Here is a 26,413-nt window from a genome sequence, read left to right as displayed (position 1 = left end):
GATGGTGTCAATATTGGTTCTTAATCTGGTTGCTAATTTCACTGGAGGTATAGTTTGTGAAAAATGTATTGTCGACTAAAAGGTGTATATATATATATATATATATATATATATATATATATATATATTCACAACCTATAAGTCGAGAGTTGTTTTATTTGGTGGAAATTTTTAGCACTTCAAGCCTGGGAGGCAGCATCTCAAATAACCCTGAGAGAACTGAGATCTGCTCCGAGGAGGTACACAGGAAGCTAGGACATATACAAGTTTTGCAACAAAAGCTAGGTAATCAGGAGCATCAAAGATTACTGTTAATGAAAGAAAATCAGATATCCCAAATTAAAGAATTTTACTTTTCTATATGGGAAGATGCACAAATCTGGGCTCACTGAAATCATTCCTTTGGTATTCACCTGAGCTATCTGGGCCAGTATCCTGAATTTTCACATCTTGAGTTTCCTCAGGGCTCACCTTAGGGAGAGGCTGCAGTCAGATGCTAGATGGCAGGTATTTTTTTCTTCCTGAGTTTCACTGCACTCACTGGCTCATGTTGGAGGACTGCAATCCCTGATGACTGCGACATCCTGTGTTTACTGATATGATAGGCAATAGTCCATTAACAATCTGAAACTAAACAATTAGGTTTTTTGTCTTTTGCTTATTTTTGTTATACTTCAGTAAACTTTAAAGTGATTGAAAGAGGACGTAAAACCAGTTCTTCTGATAAAACCAGTTCTTCTGGAAGTAAAATCAGAAGAACAACATATCACAGAAACTAAGAGAGGGTAGAAGAGAAGAGACCAGTTGGTGGGACCAAAGAAAGAAGCAAGATTGCGATGAGAATGGAGAAAATGGGTTTAAATTTAACTAGGAGGTAAGATATGACCTCCAAGTAGCAGCTTCAGTGGAGCATTAGATTGAAAATTAAATTCCAGGTTTTTAAGCAGAAAAGAGGGGTTAAGGAAGTGAAGCTGTTTACTTAGAAACTCAAGGACAGTGGTTGTAGAGGAAAATATAAAAGTAATATGTAGTGAAGGGAGTAATAGAATAAAGTGGGGGTTTTATTTCTGATTGTCTTTAATGGAAAGTGTTATGTATGTTTAAGAAAAATGGCAATTAAATGAATGTAAAAGATTGAAGATGTGAATAAAAGATGGAGAATATATGGGACAAGATAAGCTAGATCAGAAAGATATATACCTCCAAAAAACAAAAGAGTAGTATAATCAGAAAGAAAGGCAAGGTAAATTCAGATAAGAAGTTATTTTAAAGAAGGCCAGATATATCCATGGTGGTGAAATCATCTGCTGGTTTTGTTTGATGTGTGTAGGAGAATTGATTTGGAGGTTGAAGGAAAGAGGAAAATCTCTGTAACTTTAGGAGCCAGTTAGTAAAAACTGGGTTAAGTATGGTTGTTAAAGAATATGATGCATTCCCAAGACATTCCTCAAAGACAAAGGACATTCCTTAAATAATTGGTTTGCGTTTGACAACTATGACTATGAATGTGGTTGACTAGCACATCAAATTACAAATTTCTGTAAACAATATCATTATTGTATTACAGGGCAAACACCACATATTGGAAGATCCATCATAATACCACAAATTTTCCTTTTAGTAATGCTCAAACTACCGCACAATTGCACTCATCTCACACACTAGTAAAGTAATGCTCAAAATTCTCCAAGCCAGGCTTCAACAATAACGTGAACCGTGAACTTTCAGATGTTCAAGCTGGTTTTAGAAAAAGCAAAGGAACTAGAGATCAAGTTGCCAACATCTGCTTGATCATCAAAAAAGCAAGAGAGTTCCAGAAAAACATCTATTTCTGCTTTATTGACTATGCCAAAGCCTTTGACTGAGTGGATCACAAGAAACTGTGGAAAATTCTGAAAGAGATGGGAATACCAGACCACCTGACCTGCCTCCTGAGGTCAGGAAGCAACAGTTAGAACTGAACATGGAACAACAGACTGGTTCCAAATAGGAAAAGGAGTACGTCAAGGCTGTATATTGTCACCCTGTTTATTTAACTTATATGCAGAGTACATCATGAGAAACGCTGGGCTGGAAGAAGCACAAGCTGGAATCAAGATTGCTGGGAGAAATATCAATAAACTCAGATATGCAGATGACACCACCATTATGGCAGAAAGTGAAGAGGAACTAAAGAGCCTCTTGAAGAAAGTGAAAGAGGAGAGTGAAAAAGTTGGCTTAAAGCTCAACATTCAGAAAACTAAGATCATGGCATCTAGTCCCATCACCTCATGGCAAATAGATGGAGAAACAGTGGCTGACTATTTTTGGGGGCTCCAAAAAAACAGCAGATGGTGATTGCAGCCATGAAATTAAATGACGCTAATTTAAGGAAAGTTATGACCAACCTAGATAGCATATTAAAAAGCAGAGACATTACTTTGTCAGCAAAGGTCCATCTAGTCAAGGCTATGGTTTTTCCAGTGGTCATGTATGGATGTAAGAGTTGGATTATAAAGAAAGCTGAGCACAGAATTGATGCTTTTGAACTGTGGTATTGGAGAAGACACTTGAGAGCCCCTTAGACTGCAAGGAGATCCAACCAGTCCATCCTAAAGGAGATCAGTCCTGGGTATTCATTGGAAGGACTGATGTTCATGCTGAAACTCCAATACTTTGGCCACCTGATGCGAAGAGCTGACTCATTTGAAAAGACCCTGATGCTGGGAAAGATTGAGGGCAGGAGGAGAAGGGGACGACAGAGGATGAGATGGTTGTATGGCATCACTGACTCAATGGACATGAGTTTGGGTGTACTCCGGAAGTTGGTGATGGGCAGGGAGGCCTGGCATGAGTGGTTCATGGGGTCGCAAAGAGTCAGACACTACTGAGTGACTGAAGTGAACTGATACTTTATTTTATAGAATTGATACAATGAAGTTGAAAAAGTTATCTGGCTTAACTAATTTATAAAACAAAAATTTTAATATTAAGATTGAAATTCTAAGCTGTTTTAAATTTACAAAAGTAATAAAATGAACAAATATAGTATGTACACACACCTTAAAAATTCAGCAATATTTCTTTATATTATCTTAAAGAGTGTTGTGTGGCATACAAAAGACACAGTACCATTAAAATCAGACTCCCGGTTTTAATGACTGGATGACTAGATTAAGCACAAGCTGGAATTAAGATCGCTGGTCACTGCCCTTATGGCAGGAAGTGAAGAAGAACTAAAGAGCCTCTTGATGAAAGTGAAAGAGGAGGGTGACAAAGCTGGCTTAAAACTCAGTATTCAAAAAATAAAGATCATGGCATCCAGTCTCATCACTTCATGATAAATAGATGGGGAAACAATGGAAACAGTGTCAGACCTAATTTTCTTGGGCTCCAAAATCACTGCAGATGGTGACTGCAGCCATGAAATTAAAAGACACTTGCTCCTTGGAAGAAAAACTATGACAAATCTAGACAGCATATTAAAAAGCAGAGACATTACTTTACCTACAAAGGTCCATCTAGTCAAAGCTATGGTTTCTTCAGTAGTCATGTATGAATGTGAGAGTTGGACCATGGAGAAAGCTGAGTTCTGAAGAATTTATGCTTTTGAACTGTGGTGTTGGAGAAGACTCTTGAGAGTCCCTTGGACTGCAGGGAGATCCAACTAGTCCATCCTAAAGGAAATCAGTCCTGAATATTCATTGGAAGGACTGATGTTGAAGCTGAAACTCCAATACTTTGGTCGCTTCATGTGAAGAGTTGACTCATTGGAAAAGACTCTGATGCTGGGAGGGATTGGGGGCAGGAGGAGAAGGGGACGACAGAGGATGAGATGGCTGGATGACATCACCGACACAATGGACATGAGTTTGAGTGAACTCCGGGAGTTGGTGATGGACAGGGAGGCCTGACATGCTGCGATTCATGGGGTCACAAAGAGTTGGACATGACTGAGCCACTGACCTGAACTGAACTGAGCAACTGAACTGAACTGAACTATATGTTTATTAAGTGTGTTTATAACTTGTAATTCAGTTTGAAAATATGCCAAACTCCATCAAATCCAGTAAAATTAAGGCTGTGAAGTAATAAATAAAAATCAAACCACTTTGTGAAATTGCATTATATGGATATAATTGGATACACCTAGGTGCCTCATACTGATAGTTAATAAACATTTTTTCACGTTGAAATGTAATTATCAGTTCCCACTGAACTATGTATGCAAAATTGATGAAATAGTTGAGCCTTAATGAACAGAGATATTTGCATTTCATTACTGTGTTGTATAATTCTGCTCATAAACTTTATGAAATACTTTTAATGCTCAATTCATTGCAGATAAAAGTGAAAATATTATTGTAAAAATCTATGCTGAAGTGTTTTATTCCTCAGCAATATCCTTTTATTAATACTTATTTTCTTTCATTTCAATAAAGTGGATTGAGCCAAAGTAGGATTGCACATTTAAAGTTCCATAACTTTATCAATTACTCACTAAGGGCCATGAAATGTTTATCAGTCAGTTGGATCAAGGCAGCATTTTAAAACATGCACATATTTAAGTAACTTCTAAGGGTAGTGGACCTTAACTTATTTTGATAGGTATTAACTCATCTAATAAAGACTGACATTATTTACAACTCGTGGGTCTTACAGTTTCATACCAATATTGCTGAATATTGAAAGATAAATGACTACCATTACAGTAATTTAAAATTTTTTCTGTTGTTACTTTTTTACTCCAGGAATATCTCAAACCTCTTTATTCTCATGATACTCTCAAAGGAAATGAAGTATCAAGATACTCCTACTGGACCTTATTTTCTAGGGATAGAAATCCTTTCCTGAATGTCAGCTTGTTTGTGATTATATCCCTTGTTTTCCTCTTTTCCCAAGGAGAAGTGGGTAATTCTTATTTTTAGATAATGCTTACCCCAAAATAGACTTGTATGGTCAGCCTAGTCAAGCAGAGTTCTAGAGACTGAGACCAGTTTTTATTTCTCAGTCCTCTGTCTTTAGAGTGGAAGACATGCTTTCAATGGTCTTTTCTTGGTTTGGAGTCATAACTAGCAACTAGGGGTAGTAATGAAAGGAGCAGACATACAACTTCATCGTGCTCTAAGTGTAATTGTGATTTGAAAAAGTGAATCTCCCTTTAGGTCTGAACTCAATCAAAACATCTTCATTGGACTATGTGGCCCAACTTTCTCTCTATGTACTCCCATTCTTTCTTGTCTTACTATACTTCCTTCATAGCATGTATTGCATCTTGATAATATATTACATAAACATATAAATATGATATACATACATATAGTATAAATATTATATAAATATGTATATTTATTTACCCTTTATTTATCTCCCATAACTGAACATAATCTATGTGTGAGCAAAGATTTTGTTCTCCCTCAATTACCCAGAACAGAATGGGCACTCAAAATATATTCATTGAACAAAGGTATGGGCAGTAGCTATACCCCGATCTCCAGTGAGTCATATTCTTGCATAATTTCCTCCCCTTGAGTATACACAGAGCTTGTGATTTACTTCTAGCCAAGAGAATATGGCAACCATGAAAGGATTTTTCAGATTTGGTTAAGGTCCTAAATTGGTTGACTCTTGAATTAATCAAAAGGAAGATTGTCCTGGATAGATCTGACTTAATCAGGTGAGATTCTTAGGAACCTCAGATCAGATCAGATCAGATCAGTCGCTCAGTCGTGACCGACTCTTTGCGACCCCATGAATCGTGGCATGCCAGGCCTCCCTGTCCATCATCAACTCCCGGAGTTCACTCAGACTCACGTCCATCGAGTCAGTGATACCATCCAGCCATCTCATCTTCTGTCATCCCCTTCTCCTCTTGCCCCCAATCCCTCCCAGCATCAGAGTCTTTTCCAAAGAGTCAACTGTTCACATGAGGTGGCCAAAGTACTGAAGTTTCAGCTTTAGCATCATTCCTTCCAAAGAAATCCCAGGGCTGATCTCCTTCAGAATGGACTGGTTGGATCTCCTTGCAGTCCAAGGGACTCTCAAGAGTCTTCTCCAACACCACAGTTCAAAAGCATCAATTCTTCGGCGCTCAGCCTTCTTTGCAGTCCAACTCGCACATCCATACATGACCACAGGAAAAACCATAGCCTTGACTAGACGAACCTTTGTTGGCAAAGTAATGTCTCTGCTTTTGAATATGCTATCTAGGTTGTTCATAACTTTCCTTCCAAGGAGTATGCTATGCTAAGTCACTTCAGTAGTTTCCGACTATGTGCGACCCCATAGATGGCAGCCCACCAGGCTCTGCTTTCCCTGGGATTCTCCAGGCAAGAACACTGGAGTGGGCTGCCATTTCCTTCTCCAATGCATGAAAGTGAAAAGTGAAAGTGAAGTAGCTCAGTCGTGTCCGACTCTTAGTGACCCCATGGATTGCAGCCTAACAGGCTCCTCCATCCATGGGATTTTCCAAGCAAGAGGTATTGGAGTGGGGTGCCATTGCCTTCTCAGCGTCTTTTAATTTCATGGCTGCAGTCATCATCTGTAGTGATTTTAGAGCCCAGAAAAATAAAGTCTGACACTGTTTCCACTGTTTCCCCATCTATTTCCCATGAACTGATGGGACCGGATGCCATGATCTTCGTTTTCTGAATGTTGAGCTTTAAGCCAACTTCTTCACTCTCCTCTTTCACTTTCATCAAGAGGCTTTTGAGTTCCTCTTCACTTTCTGCCATAGGGTGGTGTCATCTGCATACCTGAGGTTATTGATATTTCTCCCGGCAATCTTGATCCCATGTGTTTTCCAGTCCAGCGTTTCTCATGATGTACTCTGCATATAAGTTAAATAAGCAGGGTGACAACATATAGCCTTGACGAACTCCTTTTCCTATTTGGAACCAGTCTGTTGTTCCATGTCCAGTTCTAACTGTTGCTTCCTGACCTGCATACAAATTTCTCAAGAGGCAGGTCATGTGGTCTGGTATTCCCATCTCTTTCAGAATTTTCCACAGTTTCTTGTGATCCACACAGTCAAAGGCTTTGGCATAGTCAATAAAGCAGAACTAGATGTTTTTCTGGAACTCTCTTGCTTTTTCCATGATCCAGAGGATGTTGGCAATTTGATCTCTGGTTCCTCTGCCTTTTCTAAAACCAGCTTGAACATCAGGAAGTTCACGGTTCACATATTGCTGAAGCCTGTCTTGGAGAATTTTGAGCATTACTTTACTAGCGTGTGAGATGAGTGCAACTGTGTGGTAGTTTGAGCATTCTTTGGCATTGGCTTTCTTTGGGATTGGAATGAAAACTGACCTTTTCCAGTCCTGTGGCCACTGCTGAGTTTTCCAAATTTGCTGGCATATTGACTGCACACTTTCACAGCATAATCTTTCAGGATTTGGAATAGCTCAACTGGAATTCCATCATCTCCACTAGGAACCTCAGTGTCTTATTAATGTCACTATTTAATATATTTAATAGCCCATATTTCATTACTCCCAACCAGATATTTATAGATATAAAACAAAGAAATAAGGTTATCAAAGCTACTTTATATATACATTACACTTTTAATTTTAAGATTTAATTAATAGTTATTTTAAACTTCTTCAAGAGATGACAGTCTAATTAGTGTGGTAAAACTTTTGAACAAGACAAACTATCAAAGCTATGTGTGAACAAATACAAGAGTATAGTGCAAATTAAGTTTATGAGGATAGATTGGAACAGTTTAAGGTACAAAAATAAGTTAAAATATTATAATTTAAAGTTCTTTTCAGAGTCTTCTTGCCTCTCCAGAATTATTTCTACTATATTTTGTCTTCTGTATATGACCATTTGTTGAGTATTCCATTTTATATAATGTACAATTTCATTCAAACCCTTGAGCACAACTATGTATATATATGTGTGTGTAAGACTTATCTCCATGGTTATCTTAATATATACTTCCTGGTGATATCAAAGAGATTTTCCTATAGCATAAGTCCGCTCACATTCAAAGTCTTTAGCACTTACAAGACTATCCATTCATTATTTGTTATTTCCTAATGTTCCAGTCTCATCTCTCATTTCTGTCCTATGCTCCAGCTGCATTTAGTTTCTTATAGATCCTGAACGTACCATGCAGTTTCATTCTCTATCTCGTGCCAATCTTTGTGCATGGAAATTGCCTCCATGTCTTTCATTGCCTACCAATTGTTTGACCTTCTCCTTGATGACTTATAGAAATGGTAACATCTTTTTTGATGTTCCAACTTATAAATCTCATGCAAATATATATGCTAACAACTATCACAATAGGTTTCATAACTATAGCCTCTACTTGACTCTAAGTACCTTTAGACTAGAAACTGGACATCTCTGTAACCTCACACGTGCCATTTTACTCATGACACTTACTGATAAGTGCTCATTAAATATGTGGGTGAATGAATGGTTAAGGAAGGTGTGCCTTTCTCATTAGTATTTTACTTCCATTACTTTGAAGAATTTATGTTTATTATTATATTTTTAGGAAAACATATATTGTTTACTGTTTTTTTGTTGTGGTAAAAGTCACATAATATAAAACATACTTATTTTAACCATCTTTAACTGTACAGTTCAGTGGCACTAAGTCCATTCACATTGTTGTACAATTCTCACCATCATCCATCTCCCAATTTTTTCGTTTTCCTAAATAGAAACTCTATCCCCATTCAATGCTAAGTCCCCATTCTCACTCCCCAGTCCACCCCCTGCTGGCCTCTGGCATCTACCAATGTACTTTTGACTCTGAATTTGACTCGTATAAGTAGAATCAAATGTGTTTGTCTGCACCTAATGTGTATTGGAATGCATTTTTAAGGTTAACTTTATGCTTATTATTTTTATAATCAAAAACCTTTTTTTCCACAAAAAGTAATTATTTTCCTCCTTTAGTTATCTTACACGGCTACATCTAATCTAGAAAAGCATTTGGGGATACTTAGTCAGATGAGTAGACGTTACTGTAGGCCCCAGCAGCCTATTTCCTGGTTACACATCACAGGGACATTCTCACACAGGCCCATGACGGGGCGTGTAGTAGAATCTTTATCACAGTCTTATTTGTGATAAGGAGCTAGAGGCCAGGTAGTTGTCCGTCACTAGGGGAATGGATCAGTAGCAGCATAATGTAGAGGCCCATTATAGGCTATTATGCAGCATTCAGAAGCAATGGATAGATGTCCAGAAATATGAATATCTTTAAAAATGTAGTGCATGGGTGCGTGCTAAGTCGCTTCAATTATGTCCAACTGTTTGCGACCCTATGGACTGTAGCCTGCCAGGCTTCTCTGTCCATGGGCTCCTCCAGGCAAGTATACTGGAGTGGGTTGCCAAGCCTTCCTCCAGGGGAATCTTCCTGACCCAGGGATTGACCCGAGTCTCTTATGTCTCAGGCATCGTCCGGCGGTTACTTTACCACTAGCACCACCTGATAAGCCCCTCAAAAATGTCGGACTGAGTTCAAAAGTAATTCTCAGAATGTTATTTACAGAATGATGCTATTATTTAAATTAAAATACATGCATATAACAAAAGAAGACTCACAATAATACACACAGAGGAAGGATACACATCAAACATTTTTCTACAAGAGAGACAGAGAAATGAGAAGGAAGTGAGTGAATGCAATGGATTAAATAAATCAATAAATTAAAGGACTGGGCCAATAACTGTAATACACCATGAAATTAGGTTATGATTAACTCAATATTTTGAACCTGAAGTACTTTCACCCACAAACACAAAAAGAAACTTAGAAAGTAAAAAGTAATAGGAAATTTTACATTATTTTTCAAAAATATAAGTAACCTAAATAGAATAATCTGGAATATATAACATAATAAAAATTGACCTAAGTGGAAACAGAAGTCAAGAATATCAATAACCATAGGAAAAATTAAATTGTCAGAGAACTAGCTCTAACAGGTCTTTAAGAGCTCTATGGGATCTTTTTGTATAGATAGTTCACATACTTGTTAAATAATGCTGTAATAGAGACTTCCAAGATCATCTTTATTCATTTTATACAACACTGATACCAAAATCTAACAGTGATGGAACAAAAAGAAAAATGGTGAAGACTGCGGCTCCCCTCTTGGCTCATATCTGGGCAAGCTGATAACAAACCCCGAGCGTTCCTTCTCCTGGAGCCAAAGTCCAAGCCCTGTGAACCCTGTGTGCAGGCACCCTGACCCAGGCCCCACTCTCTAAACACAGTAAAAAGCAGAACACTTGTGCCTTTCTTCACTCAAGTCATTTTGGACTGGCCCTGGGGCCTGCCTTGCTCTCCCCAGAAACCCTTTGATGTGAATAATAAATCTTTTCATGCCCTCTTACTGCACATGTAGCTTTATCAGTCTTTTGATATCTGAACCAATTTTAGGTAGGTAATTGATCCTACCCTCTGCAGGGCAACTACAAAACAGTTGGCATTGTGAAACCTGAGGGTCTTCTCTTGCTTAAAGCTAAAAGGTAATGGTGTGTGCTCAGTTGTGTCCAACTATGCGTGCGACTTCATGGACTGTAACCCACCAGGCTCCTCTGTCCATGGAATTCTCCAGGCAAGAGTACTAGAGTAGGTTGCCATTTCTTATGCTAGAGGATTTTCCTAACCCGGGAATTGAACTTGTGTTATATCTTCTGCAAATGCAGGTGGATTCTTTACCACAGTGCCAGCTGGGAAGCCTGCTTTGTCTTGCTTGATTAAGACTTGTTAATTGCCTCAACTGCCTACTGGAGAGCATATGATTTGCGTTGTGTTGCTGTGTGCCGTTTTGTTGATTTTGAGTTGTGTTGTGCTTTGATGTATTTGCTGAGTCCTACCAGATTTAACTAATTAGTCAGAAGTTTCAATAATAAGAAACAGGAGTATGGGGTTTGAGGTCCTTCTTTAAGTGGCCCTGGGTTGTGGCTTTTAACCTGGACCTCCCTGTGTCTCATTTCCAGCATAAGCTATGGCTGACTCTAAACTCAAGGGAGCAACTCGTTCTCTTATGACCACTGGTTGCGTGTCTCAAGCACAGGTTGACACCCTAGGCAATACATGAGGCATGTTGATTGCTGTATGAGAAAGAATAGTCACCATGTTGCACGCCCAGGTCTATTTTCCTAAATTCAGAGACTCCTAAATTATGAGTCCTCACTAGGACTCATAAATGCCTTAAAACGTCTCTTCTGCTGCTGCCCATGCCTCTACTGCTATAAAGATCTTGATCCTTACAAGGTATAAATTCCCATGGCACCCCATAGCATGGACTAGAGGACACCATCATTCTACTGGATAACTGTAAAACAAACTGACAAATACTATGGATTCATTGAGTACTGAACTACGAACATCATGTGGTTAATTCAAACCCAACTTAATCTCAAGGTCCCTAAACCCATAAAGCAAAGATTCATCCTGGGAGAGGCCTTTAGCCCTAGGGTTACTGATTTGCGACTCTCTGGAGATGTAACTTAGAAATACTTTTAAGACAAAGAGGACTCCCCCACCCCATATAGTGTATCCAGTAACCAGACCAAAACAAAATAAAAGAAAATGATCTCTTCAGACAGTGGAAGGAAACAGGAACTGTAGTAGGGGCCTGTGATTTGACCTAACTAGAACTTTAAAATTTATGGAAAAAATTTATGACAAAAAAGATAAAACACTGGCTATTATATTTGGAACCTAACAACAGAGGTAAAGATAAATAATATCTATCTATATATTTTAAAGAATTGGCTCATGAGGTTATAGGTGCCTATAAGGCCCAAGAGATAGTGAGGGACACAGAGGGCTGGTGCGCTGCAGTCCATGGGGTGGCAAAAGTTAGACACGACTTAGTAATGCAACAACAACAACAAGGCCCAAGTTATTCAACTGGCAAGCTGGAGACTTGGGAGAACCAATGGTGTAGTTCTAGTCCAAAGTCTGGCATTCTTGAGGCTCACGAAGAGCTCATGTTTCAGTTCAGGTCTGAAGGCAGGAAAACACCAGTTCTAGCTTGATGATTCAGTTCCATCCTGAAGACAGTTAAATAAGACAAGTTCTGTCTTATTTGGAGCAAGGACAACTTTTTTGTTCTATGCAAATCTTCAACTGTTTCAATGAGGCCCACCCACATTCTCCACACCAGAATACTGGAGTGGGTTGCCATTCCCTTCTCCAGGGGATCTTCCCAACCCAGGGATCAAACCCAGGTCTTCCATGTGGCAGGTGGATTCTTTACTAGCTGAGCCACAAGGGAAGCCCAAATTAACACTCACTGATATTGATATATATATATATATATATATATATACACATACACACACACACATATGTATATGTGTGTGTGTGTATGTGTTTGTAGCTTTCCTGTGTTTTCTTCTTCAGTTCAGTTCAGTTGCTTACTCATGTCCGACTCTTTGCAATCCCATAAATTGCAGCACGCCAGGCCTCCCTGTCCATCACCAACTCCCGGAGTTCACTCAAACTCACATCCATTGAGTCGGTGATGACATCCAGCCATTTCATCCTCTGTCGTCCCCTTCTCCTCCTGCCCCCAATCCCTCCCAGCATCAGGGTCTTTTCCAATGAGTCAACACTTCGCATGAGGTGGCCAAAGAACTGGAGTTTCAGCTTTAGCATCATTCCTTCCAAAGAATAACCAGGACTGATCTCCTTTAGAATGGACTGGTTGGATCTCCTTGCAGTCCAAGGGACTCTCAAGAGTCTTCTCCAACACCACAGTTCAAAAGCATCAATTCTTCGGCGCTCAGCTTTCTCCATAGTCCAACTCTCACATCCATACATGACCACTGGAAAAACCATAGCCTTGACTAGATGGACCTTTGTTGGCAAAGTAATGTCTCTGCTTTTCAATGTGCTATCTAGGTCGGTCATAACTTTCCTTCCAAGGAGTAAGCGTCTTTTAATTTCATGATGCAATCACCATCCACAGTGATTTTGGAGCCCAAAAAAATAAAGTCTGACATTGTTTCCACTGTTTCCCCATCTATTTCCCATGAAGTGATGGGACCAGATGCCATGATCATAGTTTTCTTCTTATCACTAATCAAGTATGAACTAGCTGTATAATAAAATATTTTAAAAAACAAATAAACTATTACATTTTGATGCATTACTTTTCTGCTCTATACCTGTATTCAACAAATTGGGTAAGCATTGTGTTTGTGTATTGCTTTGTCTTAATATTTTAATTATATATTGTCATGCCATTTAAACTATTTGAAAGCATAATTTTAAATGTCTGGATGAAACTTCATTGTTTGTATGAACTGCACTTCATTTAATCATATTCTATTGTTAAACAATGGAAATATTTGTAATAGTGAAAAATTGGAAACACTGCGTTGTACATATATTTTGATTCGTAATTCTGAATCTCTCCTTAGGACAGATGTCTGGAAGTAGAATTACTTAATCAAATTAAAAAATTTTTAATTTATTTATATATTTAATTGGAGGATAATTACAGTATTGTGATGGCCTCTGCCATCAGCATCAATCAGTCGTAGGCATACATGTATCCCTTCCCTCCCCACCCCAGCCCTCCAGTTTGTCACAGAGGACCGGCTTCGGGCTCCCTGCATCATACATCACACTCCCACTGGTTATCTATTTTACATACGATAATGTATATGTTTCAATGCTATTCTGTCAAATCATTTCACTCTCTCCTTCACTGTGTCCAAAAGTCTGTTCTTTAGGTCTGTGTTTTCTTTGCGCCCCTATACTTAGGATCATCGGTACTCTCTTTCTAGATTCCATATATATACGTTAATATATGGTATTTGTCTTACTCTTTCTGACTTATTTCACTCTGTGTAATAGGCTCTAGGTTCACCACCTCATTAGAACTGCCTCAAATGTGTTCCTTTTTGAAGATGAGTAATATTCCATTGTGTATATGTACCATAACTTACTATCCATTCATCAGCTCGTGGGCATCTAGGTTGCTTCCATGTCCTAGCTATTGTAAACAGTGTTGCAATGAACATTGGGATACTTGTGTCTTTTACAATTATGGGTTCCTCAGGATATGTGTCCAATAGTCGTCTCCAGCATCACAATTCAAAAACATCAATTCTTACAATTATGTAAAGTTTAAAAATAAAATAAAATTAAAAAAAAACAAAACCATCAATTCTCCAGCACTTAGCCTTCCTGTGGTCCAGCTGTCGCATCTGTAGATAAGGAATGTAAGGCATAGAAATTAAGTGTTTTGTCAGACCCTGACATAATTGAAAACCTGATGACTTTCCATAGTCCTGGGATCCCAGAATGGCTGGACAGCATGAATGAGCCACATACAGGAGCATCTGGAAACATGATAATGATAAGAATGGCATTTTCCTCCATCAGTTGAAGTGTCTCACCTTGTGAAACTGACTGTGTCTCAAAGACCTGCATCTCCCATCATTTGGCTGTATCTTATGTTTTTACTAACAATGCATTTGAAGAAGGCTATGAATAGTCACACACCTCAGAGTTAGTCCTGTACTAAATGAATCCTCAGGCCCTCCTTGCTCTCCCTTGTTCAAGTTTTACAATTTTTAAATGGTATTTATAATTCATTTTGTGTCTTTAATGCATGATTTGTGTTGATGATTTAGCCTCATTAGAGAAAGGGATAAATTTGCCTGTGTACTCACTATATAGAATAGCAAATTAACAGATGTTAGCATTTGATCAAATTTGCCATGTGTATTATATATTTTCAGTAAGGAGTTGAAATCCACTTTATTCTTACTTTCTAGGTTTATTCTTCTGTCTCTACAAGCAACCAGTATAAAGAATTTTGTAAGTACCTTTCTGGCTTACTTTTCATATTTAAATTATGAAAATAAATATATATTTTATGCAAATAGCATATATAGTGGCATATGTCTTTGAAACAGATAGCATTTACATATATTTTTTAAAAATCAATGCCAAAATAACTATAAAGTGCTTTATTATATGCCAAATATGTATTGAGATATACTTATGTTTCCAGTACTCTTGTTTATTCATTTCAACAACTATTACTTATTAGTCAGTCAGCTCAGTCGCTCAGTCATGTCTGACTCTTTGTGACCCTATGAACTGCAGCATGCCAGGCCTCCCTGTCCATCACCAACTCCCAGAGTTCACCCAAACCAATGTCCATTGAGTCAGTGATGCCATCCAACCATCTCATCCTCTATTGTCCCCTTCTCCTCCTGCCCTCAATCTTTCCCTGCATCAGGGTCTTTTCAAATGAGTCAGCTCTTCACATCAGGTGGCCAAAGTATTGGAGTTTCAGCTTCAGCATCAGTCCTTCCAATGAATATTCAGGACTGATTTCCTTTAGGATGAACTTGTTGGATCTCCTCGCAGTACAAGGGACTCAAGAGTCTTCTCCAACATCACAGTTCAAAAGCATCAATTCTTTGGCACTCAGCTTTCTTATAGTTCAACTCTCACATCCATACATGACCACTGGAAAAACCATAGCCTTGACTAGACGGACCTTTGTTGACAAAGTGATGTCTCTGCTTTTTAATATGCTGTCTAAGTTGGTCATAACTTCCCTTCCAAGGAGTAAGCGTCTTTTAATTTCATGGCTGCAATCACCATCTGCAGTGATTTTGGATAAATCTACTCTAATTTATTACCGTACTGAACATTTAGGGCTTTTCCACCTTTTTCCATTACTACAAAAAAACAGTGTATTTGTACTAGTTGTCAAACTTAAATAATACTCAGAGCCCTAAAGAGTTTTTTTATGTCAGTTTTATCTACTAATATTTATTTTGTTAAACTCACAAATTAAAAGAATGTCATTTCAAAATAACAATGATAATCTAGTTCTGTGCTAACAGAAATAATATATTTTAATGAATAACAACTGTATTGTATTTGGAATTTGTAAGAATTAATGTGTGGTGTTCTACAGGCAAACTGCAGCTAGCGGGCCAGATTCTGTTCATAGCTATTATTGTACATCCTATAAACTAAGAATATTATTTACATTTTTAAATGGTTAAAAAAATCAGAAGCAGCAGAATAATGTTTTAAAACATGTGTTAATGATATGGAATTCAAATTTCAGTGTTCATAAAGAAAGTTTTATTGGAATGCAGGCATACTATTTATTATGTAATGTCTGTGACAGCTTTAGCTCTACAAGGGCAGAGTTGAGTAGTTTGTTAAATGGGAGCTAAATATTGAGATTATCCAAATTTCCTATATCCTAGGTTTTGTTTGTTTGATCTAGTTCATCTCTTAGTTTTGGAGAAAGGTATACTAAAGCACCTTATTCTAATTGTGGATTTAGTTTTTCCAATTCTGTAATTTTTGCCTTCTGTATATTGAAGCCAAGGTTTTTTGTTTAAACAAGTTCATGTTTGTTGTATTTCTGACACTCTGTTCAATGTTTCTTTTATCACTGTGGAATTTCATGGTGTTACTTCTTATTTTTGTAATTAATTTTAAAATTGGATTTTATCTAGTTTTAATATTAATACAACTCTGGTTAGTACTCATTATTGTATTATTTTATTTTCAATATATTTATGACTTTTATTTGAATTTATTATACCTCTTTTAAGCATATATTGCTAAATTATAAAATCCATGCTAATATTTTCTGTTTTTAATAGATAAATTTAAAGCACTTATTGCAACTGTTAAAATATTTGGACTAATTTATTCTAACTTTGGGCTTCCCTGGTGGCTCAGATGGTAAGGAATCTATCTGCCTGCAATGCGGGAGACCTGAGTTCGATCCCTGGGTAAGAAAGATCTCCTGGAGAAGGGACTGGCTGCCCATTCCAGTATTCTTGCCTGGAGAATTCAATGGACAGAGGAGCCTGGGGGGCGACAGTACGTGGGATCACAAAGAGTTGGACGTGACTGAGTTACTTACATTTAACACACTCATTCTAACTTATTTCATGTTTTCTATCATATTACTTATTAATATCTGCCTGTTCTTAACCTTTTTTATTTCCAATTCTGGATGAATATATGTCTCTATTGTATTTTTCCTCCTCTGAGTTTAAAAATTATACATTCTATTCATATTTTGTTGACAGCATTTCTTAAAATTTAAATATATATCCATATATATTTAAATTAAACAAGATGTAAAGATAATCAGTATCTTTAACTTTTTCCTGAACAATATGATGGCTTTGGATTGCTTTAGCACTGATCTTCTATATTCTGGGTTATTTTTGTCTAGTATGTGCGTGTGTATGCGCCAAGTCTTTTCCGTCATGTCTGACTCTTTGTGACCCTATGGACTGTAGCCCACCAGGCTCCTCTGTCCATGAAATTCTCCAGGCAAGAATACTGGAATGGGTTGCCGTGTCTTCCTCCAGGGGATCTTCCTGAGCCAGGGATGGAGCCCAAGGCTCTTAGGTCTCCTGCATTAGCAGGTGGGTTCTTTACCACTGGTGCCACCTGGGAAGCCCTGTCTAGTATTTAGTTCCACCTTATTTTGAATTTCCTAATATTCAAGAAAATTAGATATACCAAGGGAAATCTCATGCAAAGTGGGCACAATAAAGGACAGAAATGGTATGGACCTAACAGAAGCAGGAGATACTAAGAAGAGGTGGCAAGAACACACAGAAGAACTATGCAAAAAAGATCTTTAAGGCCCAGATAATCACGATGATGTGATCACTCACCTAGAGCCAGACATCCTGGAATGCGAAGTCAAGTGGGCCTTAGGAATCATCACTATGAACAAAGCTGGTGAAGGTGATGGAATTCCAGTTGAGCTATTCCAAATCCTGAAAGATGATGCTGTGAAAGTGGTGCACTCAATATGCCAGCAAATTTGGAAACCTCAGCAGTGGCCACAGGACTGGAAAAGGTCGGTTTCCATTCCAATCCCAAAGAAAGGCAATGCCAAAGAATATTCAAACTACTGCAAAATTGCATTCATCTCACATGCTAGCAAAGTAATGCTCAAAATTTTTCAAGCCAGGCTTTAAAAGTATGTGAACCATGAACTTCCAGATGTTCAAGCTGGTTTTAGAAAAGGCAGAGGAACCAGAGATCAAATTGCCAACATCCGCTGGATCATGGAAAAACCAAGAGAGTTTCAGAAAAACATCTATTTCTGCTTTATTGACTATGCCAAAGCCTTTGACTGTGTAGATCACAACAAACTGTGGAAAATTCTTCAAGAGACTGGGAATACCAGACCACATGACCTGCCTCTTGAGAAATTTGTATGCAGGTGAGGAAGCAACAGTTAGAACTGGACATGGAACAACAGACTGGTTTCAAATTGGGAAAGGAATACGTCAAGGCTGTATATTGTCACCCTGCTTATTTAACGTATATGCAGAGTACATCATAAGAAATGCTGGGCTGGAAGAAGCACAAGCTGGAATCAAGATTGCTGGGAGAAATATCAATAAACTCAGATATGCAGATGACACCACCCTTATGGCAGAAAGCAAAGAAGAACTAAACAGCCTCTTGATGAAGAGTTAAGTGCCTTTTGTTAAGTGGATAAATGGCTGTATATTTTAAATAAATAATAAAAGATTTTAATTTCAGTGGTCTTTACAAATATTAGTTTTTATAACTTTAAAGCTTAAGTCTTACTAAACAGATCTCTTTTTAATCAGTTCTTAACCTGTACAGAATGAGAAGTTATATTCATAAGGATAATCCCTTTATGGTACATGTATTTATTATTTTCTGTATCTCTTTTCATAGCTTTATTGAGATATAATTGACATATCAGTTCAGTTCAGTCGCTCAGTCGTGTCCGACTCTTTGTGACCCCATGAATTGCAGCACGCCAGGCCTCCCTGTCCATCACCAACTCCCGGAGTTCACTCAGACTCATGTCCATCGAGTCAGTGACACCATCCAGCCATCTCATCCTCTGTCGTCCCCTTCTCCTCCTGCCCCCAATCCCTCCCAGCATCAGAGTCTTTTCCAATGAGTCAACTCTTCACATGAGGTGGCCAAAGTACTGGAGTTTCAGCTTTAGCATCATTCCTTCCAAAGAAATCCCAGGGCTGATCTCCTTCAGAATGGACTGGTTGGATCTTGCAGTCCAAGGGACTCTCAAGAGTCTTCTCCAACACCACAGTTTAAAAGCATCAATTCTTCGGCACTCAGCCTTCTTCATAGTCCAACTCTCACATCCATACATAACCACAGGAAAAACCATAGCCTTGACTAGATGGACCTTTTTTGACAAAGTAATGTCTCTGCTTTTCATTATGCTATGCTGCTGCTGCTGCTAAGTCTCTTCAGTCATGTCCGACTCTGTGCGACCCCAGAGATGGCAGCCCACCAGTCCACCCTATCCCTGGGATTCTCCAGGCAAGAACACTGGAGTGGGTTGCCATTTCCTTCTCCAATGCATGAAAGTGAAAACTGAAAGGGAAGTTGCTCAGTCGTGTCTGACTCTTAGCGACCCCATGGACTGCAGCCCACCAGGCTCCTCTGCCCATGGGATTTTCCAGTCAAGAGTACTGGAGTGGGGTGCCATTGCCTTCTAAATCTAAAGTATACAGTATAATGATTCTGATATATGGCAGAAGCCAACACAATATTGTAAAGCAATTATCCTTCAATTAAAAATAAATAAATTAAAAAAGAAAAAATGATTTGACTTACATATATTATAAAATAATTACCCCAATAAGTTTAGTTAACATCCAGTTTTTTATATAAATATAAGTATTTTCTGAATCTTGATGATTTTTTTAACTGAATTTTACATTGGGAAGGGATCTTAGAACTTATCAGGCCTCATACCATCATTTCATAGGTCAATAAGCCAAGGTCAGGAGTACTTCTTATTCAAGGATATATAGCTAGTTTATAAGAGACCCAAGAGTAGAACCCAAATGTGCTGACTTCTTTTGAGATCAGTGCTTTTCCCCACTCACATCATGTTCCTCTTTAGAACATGATTCTTAACATTACAATATTGGAAGATACTGTTGGTTTACAATTTCCCTGGGAAATTCTCACACAGCTGTACTTGAAATAGATCAACCAAAGGGTACATTAACCATCATAAAAGTGATTGGTATTATATTCCATAAGGGATTAGAATAAAAATGAGTACCTAAGAAATTTGATTTTAATTAAATATTCCAATTTAATTAAATTATTTATACTTGAGTATGTTCTTAACATTTTTCAAAGACGAAGAAGTAAAAAATATGTAGGTGGATGTTGTATTCTGTGTATCTTTATGTTCCTGCATTCCTGGGGGATACAATGTGAAAAGCTTAGGTTGAGCATCTTTAAATAGCACTTTCTTAGCACAAAATCTAGAATGAAAAGGGTCACTTTCTATTGAGGCTTGCAATTAACAAAATCTAAAAAGAGCCGTTAGTAAAATTCTGTAGGTGGGAGATAGATGAATAGTGTAAGGGAAGAAGAGTTCAGAAAGCTAGCCATCTAAAATAGCACTGTATTTCTATAGCTCTGTTGTTCAAAAGTGTTTTTGTGACTTTTATTGCATTTGCACATGGTGAGAAACTGATTAGTAATGTTTTGGCAAAAAGGTTTTAATTTTGTGTTAGTCGCTCAGTCGTGTCTGACTCTTTGTGACCTCATGGACTGTAGCCCGCAAGACTCCTCTGTTCATGGGGATTCTCCAAGCAAGAGTACTGGAGTGGGTTACCATTCACTTCTCTAGGGGATCTTCCTGACCCAGGGATCAAACCCAGGTCTCCCGCATTGCAGGTAGATTCTTTACTGTTTGAGCTACCTGGGAAGCAGAAGGAATACCTTCTTACATTACTAGAAAAATTTCCTTTCATTTAAATACATTACATGGTGATGGTTTTAAATTGCTGAAAAAGAAAGGAAAATATGTTTGTGTGATCCTGAGAATAATTGAATTGTTTTAGTTATTCTTGCTTGTTTATCCAGAAGGAATAAACCATCCATATTTTAATAAATTAAAAACTTAAGAAAACTATTTGCATGAAATAAGAACCATAATAACTTACCTTTGTTTCTGAGATTTTTTTCCCCAATGTACTTATTATACTACTTTTCATGAAATCCTTTGACAAAGGTAATCAGTGATCTACAGGGAAGAAATAGCAGCAAAATTCAGTGTCTTTTAAAAGACTAAATAATAAGTGACGTAGGTTTTCTGCATTTTATCCTGTTTGTTTAGGCAGGGACTGATCTAGAATTAAGGTAAATGATTTCTGACTTTTCATTCATTCATTCATTTCAGTTATTAAGCATCAAGCAAGCATTGCATTGCATGTTGATAGGCTTGGGCTAAGCATTTGTGTTATAAAGTTAAATAATGCCATATTTCTACCTTTAAATTACTCATAGTCTAATGGAGAACAAAGTATAATATGTTAAAGGTAAATTTGGAGAATATAGAGACTATATAGAGGCTATCATGTCCTGTCTGGAAGATTGAAGAGAGGGAAGCCCCCTCAGTGTTTCCGTTCCAAGCCATATTTTAAGACCCTCCAAAGGCATTACCTAGAAAATAATCATTAGATCAAAGTGTCACAACGTTCTCATGTCATGATCTTTGTTTGCCTTTGTGGGGAAGTTGCAAAGTGAAATGGCAGTGTCTTGGAGTGATCACCTCTGGGTCTAAATCATGCCTTACCCACTGAACGGCATTGCGACCTTGAAAAATGGCTTCATTTCCCTGAACCTCCATTTCCTAATTTGTGAAATGACAGTAATAACGAGGCAATTTGTAGGTCTAAATGAGACAGCATTTAATGTGTTGTTAAAATTTTTGGCATTTAACATGGTTTTAAATCCATGATTATTAACTAGTGTTCATTAGCTTTTTAACTCATTGCCATAATCAAAATTATTAATAGTAAAACTCAAAAACTTTAAACAAATGTGAAATAATTTAGTTCTGTGGAGCAATATTTTAAAGTAGCTACAACTCTCAGGTTGGTAAGGAAATTTCTCACGTTACAAATAGTCTTAGTTGCAAAAATGTATGTGTAAATCCCTTCTTTGATTCTCATCAGCACATTTTCACACATAAACAATGTTACTAATCAACAGAACCATCATAAAACATTTATTGAATGCATATTTTTGTATTAATGATTCAGGTTAGAGCACAAAAATCCTATTAAACCCACAATGTAAGTGAAAGGCAAGAAATTCTTTCATCTGCTCCTTCATGCATTGCAACTTAATCTCTTGGTGCAGCTGCGTTAATGGCCATTTTTACCACTTGTGTCCCTTTTTGCAAGGTTTTAACAGACAACAAAATTTATGCAAACATGTATGCATTATGCATTTTAACTCTACATAATGTTTTATTAACTTTACCCTGGTTCCTGGTATTTTTTACAATTTTACAATGACTTGGTAATTGGTGTGGTGGATTATCACATTTATGAAATGCTCTGAGAGCTCTCATCAAGCTTTAATAACTTTATTCATTTCATTCAACAAGAATGCCTATTATGGTCTAGCTCTGTGCTAGGTGTTAGATATAACTAATAAATAAAGGCATTTTCCAGCTCTGTAATTTCTGTATAATAACAAAGAAAATACACTGCCATAGTATGCATGAAATGGGCAAAACACCAGCCTTTGCTTGGTTGATGTTTACAGTATGCAAGCTCTCATGTGGTGTGGTCATAATACCTCAGAGAATATAGGAATACATGTGTGCAGTATTATTTGCAATGTGTCAATTAATATATATGTGGTTGTGTTGTGCTTAAATGCTCAGTCGTGTCCGACTCTTTGCAACCCCACGGACTGTAGCCCACCAGGCTCCTCTGTCCATGGGGATTCTCCAGGCAAGAATCCTAGGGTGGGTTGCCATGCCCTTCTCCAGGGGATCTTCCCAATCCAGGGATCAAACCCAGGTCTCCTGCATTGCAGGTGGATTCTTTACCAGCTAAGCTACTGCTGCTGCTGCTGCTAAGTCACTTCAGTAGTGTCCGACTCTGTGCGACCCCACAGATGGCAGCCCACCAGGCTCCCCCATCCCTGGGATTCTCCAGGCAAGAGTACTGGAGTGGGGTGCCATTGCCTTCTCCAATGCATGAAAGTGAAAAGTCAAAATGAAGTCGCTCAGTCGTGTCCGACTCTTAACGACCTCAAGGACTGCAGCCTACCAGGCTCCTCCGTCCATGGGATTTTCCAGGCAAGAGTACTGGAGTGGGGTGCCATTGCCTTCTCCGAGCTAAGCTACTAAGAAATCCCATAAAAGTGCTTATTATCACTTAAATTTGATTTATTATCTATTTTAAATTATTTTTAACAGAAAGATTCTTATTAGTCTTCCTTCAAGCTTTTTGTTGTTGTTCAGTCACTAAGTCAGGTCTGACTCTTTGCAATCCCATGGACTGTACCACTGTACCACAGGCTTCCCTGTCCTTCAGTGTCTCCCAGAGTTTGCTCAAATTCATGTCCATTGAGTTGGTGATGCTATCGAACCATCTCATCCTCTGCAGCTCCCTTCTCCTTTTGCCTTCAAACTTTTCCAGCATCAGGGCCTTTTTCAGTGAGTTCATCTCTTCACGTTAGGTGGCCAAAGTATTGGAGCTTCAGATTAACATCAGTTCTTCTAATGAATATTCAGCATTGATTTCCATTAGGATTAACTGATTCGATCTCCTTGCAGTCCAAGGGAATCTCAGGAGTCTTCTCCAATACCACAATTTGAAATCAGTTCTTCAGTGCTCAGCCTTCTTTATTTTGGATAACTACAATTTTAAAAATCCTGAAATTATAGTCTATCACTTTAACTATTGGCGTTTACATCCCTACATATTGTATTTTCATACTACTATGCAGCTGGAATGTGTCACAGAAACACAGGAATAAATTAGATGCCAAAGTTGATACAAAAGTGAAACTATTATTAACTGCTCCTGTTTTCATATTTTGGCATTCAACTAAATACATCCAGTGGTTTCCCAGGTGGCTCAGAGGGTAAAGAATCTGCCTGCCAATGCAGCAGATGCAGGTCTGATCCCTGGGTCAGGAAGATCCCCTGGAGGAGGAAATGGCAACCCACTCTAGTATTCTTGTCTGGAAAATCCCATGAACAGAGAAGCCTGGTGGGCTACAGACTGTTGGATCGCAGAGAGTTGGACATGGCTTTGTGACTGAGCATATACAAATACATCTTGCATTCCCCCTGAATCAGTCTGTAATATGTAACATTCTGAAAGCTTCAGCTTATAAAAATACATTTCTACTGAATAGTTTTGCATGTTTTTTTAAATGTTGGGATTACCTGTAGATTTTAAGGTTTTTTTTTCCTGAAAGTCTTCTGAAAACCCAAACCAAGGACATAGAATGAAAGTTATTTGCATCATCATCATTATCACCATCATCATTAATAACAAGAAATATAACAATAAGGAAAATATTCAGGAACTCCACAGCCATGCAGTCCTTTAAGAAAGCAATGAGGTGAAAAATAATGGAAAATATTTCCACTAACTAAATGGAAAATTTTCAAAGGAAAAACAATGTATAAATTCATACCTTTGTGACAGATATTGCTTGAGATGATTTATAAGTTATTCAAATTATATCTCTCCCAAATCTCTTCTAAATGCTAATAAGTTAAACAAAAATATTGAATTATTAATTAATGTTTAATATAGTTTTATGATATGGTTTATTTGTTTAGGTAAATATATATAGATTAAAATATATTGAAGCTCTTTTGATGATTGTCATATATATGTATATATATAAAACCATTGTATATTACTTTTATGCCCAATTTAAGTGACCAGAAGTATAATTTTACCATAAAAATGCATATAGTAGTATTTTGTTATTTTTATCACTATAAATGTTTTGCTATTACTAAGATTCGCTGGATGACATATCTTCCTCCTCATTATAATATTATTCTTATGGAAACATATCCCCTTCAGGTCAACCTGCCCTATGTTATAATTTCCAGACACTGTATTGAAAATATGGAATCCTTACAAAAAATATTTGCACTAAAAGTAGGAATTGATTCTTTTTTAATTATTAGTCATTAAAAGGCAATGGCACCCCACTCCAGTACTCTTGCCTGGAAAATCCCATGGATGGAGGAGCCTGGTAGGCTGCAGTCCATGGGGTCGCTAAGAGTCGGACATGACTGGGCGACTTCACTTTCACTTTTCACTTTAATGCATTGGAGAAGGAAATGGCAACCCACTCCAGTATTCTTGCCTGGAGAATCCCAGGGACGGGGGAGCCTTGTGGGCTGCTGTCTATGGGGTTGCACAGAGTCAGATATGACTGAGGCGACTTGGCAGCAGCAGCAGCAGCAAAAGCAGAATAAAATTAAATAAACCATAGTAAGGGATTTCCTTGGTGGCTCAGATGGTAAAGAATCTGACTGCAATGCAGGAGATCTGGGTGAGATCTGGGTTCGATCCCTGGGTTGGGAAGATCCCCTGGAGAAGGGAATGGCAACTCACTCTAGTATTCCTTCCAGGAGAATTCCATGAAGAGAGGAGCCTAGTAGGCTACAGTCCACGGGGTCACAAAGAGTCAGACACGACTGAATGACTAACACACTTTTGAAAACATTGGATACTGACATTTGAACCAAAATAATGAAGCAACCTGTTTCATGGCTGCTGTTGTACACTCAAGAGATAATTTTGTATCAAAGTCCTGCCTTTTCCATCTCTGTTTCTTATGATGCACAACACATCAAGTTAGATGGTTAAGGTTATAAATATTTGTCATCAGAAAATCAGGTGAGCCTAGAAACTTGTTACAGTTATTTTAAATTACAACCAAGCTCCCAGTCCTGCTAGGAATGAGGCTACATACAGCTGACCCGTAGATTACTGCTTGTCGCAGCTACAAAAGAATGGCAGAGGGGAAATCCCTTTCCAGAAAAATGTACTCAGCCATCAATGGTATTTGCATGATTAGAAAGGTAAATATGATGTTTGCTTAGATAAGGCAACTCGATAGGAGTAAAACAAAGTTTGGCAGGGCCCCTTTGAACAAGACTTGGGGTCACATACCTCAGATTCCACCATCCACACAATGCTTGCCGATGCACTGATTTCCAGCCTACCTCACTTATCCGCATTTCCTGTGGCACTGTGCTTGTGACTTCCATAGGTGATGCACAGAGGGGCGTATTATTCCTAGGTTTGTTGTAGTGAGACTACTGCTTAGAGCAGGGGATGACCTTGAAGGTGGTGGTTCTGAAATCTTGAGGCAAATCTCAACTGTTTCTCCAGTGAAGTCTCATGCTTACCCTCTCCAGAAGTAATAACAAACTTTGTTTTACTCCTATCGAGTTGCCTTATCTAAGCAAACATCATATTTACCTTTCCAATCGTGCAAATGCCATTGATGGCTGAGTACATTTTTCTGGAAAGGGATTTCCCCTCTGCCATTCTTTTGTAGCTGCAACAAGCAGTAATCCATGGGTCATATGTATGCATTCAGCATAGCAGA

General features: G+C 38.0%; 1 long non-coding RNA gene across 1 annotated transcript in view; it reads right to left on the bottom strand.

The window, feature by feature from the left end:
- Positions 1-26,046, bottom strand: part of LOC129633995 (uncharacterized) — a 33,610-nt gene extending 7,564 nt beyond the window's left edge. The window contains exons 1-3 of the long non-coding RNA XR_008705349.1: positions 25,972-26,046; positions 20,965-21,044; positions 472-593 (exon numbers count right to left, since the gene is read on the bottom strand). This is a non-coding gene — a long non-coding RNA (uncharacterized LOC129633995). The remainder of the gene's footprint in view (positions 1-471; positions 594-20,964; positions 21,045-25,971) is intronic.
- Positions 26,047-26,413: the final 367 nt, after the last annotated feature.

This window comes from Bubalus kerabau, chromosome 19 (assembly GCF_029407905.1).
Source record: "Bubalus kerabau isolate K-KA32 ecotype Philippines breed swamp buffalo chromosome 19, PCC_UOA_SB_1v2, whole genome shotgun sequence".
In the NCBI taxonomy this organism is placed as follows: Eukaryota; Metazoa; Chordata; class Mammalia; order Artiodactyla; family Bovidae; genus Bubalus; species Bubalus kerabau.
Note: the sequence above shows the minus strand (reverse complement) of the source record. Positions and strands in the feature narration are given on the sequence as shown.